We start from the raw sequence: 1,306 nt of genomic DNA, 5'->3' as shown, positions 1-1,306 counted from the left end.
GTCCAAACATTGGGCAATGGGGTCCTGAGTTTGCTCCCGAACTCACAAATGCCTGGTTCACAGACGGATCCTCCATTGTGCGGAGTCACGAGACACTATGGAGAGCAGCGGTCAGGGTGAAGGACAACAAACTCCTCACCAGAGAGGGTAAGACTGAATCAGCACAACATGCTGAACTAGTAGCAGTGCAATTGGCAATAACACAAAGCATAAAAGAAAACCAGGGTGATACATTTGTTTTCAGACTCTTGGGCGGTTGGTTGCTAATGGCATTGCCCTTTGGTCAGGAAAATGGGCCAGTAGAAATTTAAAAATCAATGGCCAAGAAATTTGGAGTAGGAAAATTTGGAAAGGATTATATGTGTTAAAAGACAGAATAACTATCACAATTACATATGCATCTGCCCACCAGGAAAAGGGAAGACAGGTGGATGAATGGAATAATAAGGCAGACCAGGCATCAAAAATATCAGTGGTTACAAGAGGCAAGAGATATATATATTCCAAAGATAAGTCCCCAGTACAGATTAAAAGTGAGGAAAAAGAATATAGGACAGAGAAATAGAGAAAGTGACACCCAAAAAGAAAGAGAAGCCATTAGGGGAATCCCTGATTGACAAATTAAGCATACATGAGGTTTGGGGACATGCAGGAACACATGCAGTATACAATTGGTTAATGGAAAGAAATTTGAGGGTCACTTGGCACAAAGTAAAGGAAGCTATAAGTAAATGCCCTATGTGTAAAGATAAAATATCAAAGTTCACTAGGAAAAGAGAGGGACATATAAAAGAAGAGGCCAGATTTAATCAAAGCCTACAGATAGATTGCATTGGGCCACTTGCATTCTTAGAAAATCACTACATTTGTGTAATCATAGATAAATTTACATCTTTGGTGATGGTGAACCCAGGGAAACACCCTGACGTACACATCACAAGGAGATCATTAGTTCACAGGTGTGCAGCTTATGGACCACCAGTAAGTGTGCAATCTGACCAAGGCTCCCATTTTAAAAATAAAATAACAAGAGAGTGGACAATAAACTGGGATATACAATGGATTTATCGCTTGACCTATAATCCGCAAGCAGCAGGCCTTGTAGAAAGGATTCATGGTTTGATAAAAGAAAACTTGAAAATTCAGAAAATAAAAAATAAGGGACACCTGTGTGATCTCGTGGCCAGAAGCATCAACGCATCCCCCAGAACTAACAGGCCTTCACCCCTAGATGAAATGTTCACCAAACCACAGGACATTTCGCTATCATTTACAGAAATCAATCATAAAGTTATACCCTACAAGA

Source organism: Echinops telfairi, unplaced genomic scaffold (assembly GCF_000313985.2).
Source record: "Echinops telfairi isolate 266 unplaced genomic scaffold, ASM31398v2 ScPeMD7_2573;HRSCAF=3158, whole genome shotgun sequence".
Lineage (NCBI taxonomy): Eukaryota > Metazoa > Chordata > Mammalia > Afrosoricida > Tenrecidae > Echinops > Echinops telfairi.
This window is presented reverse-complemented; position numbering follows the sequence as displayed.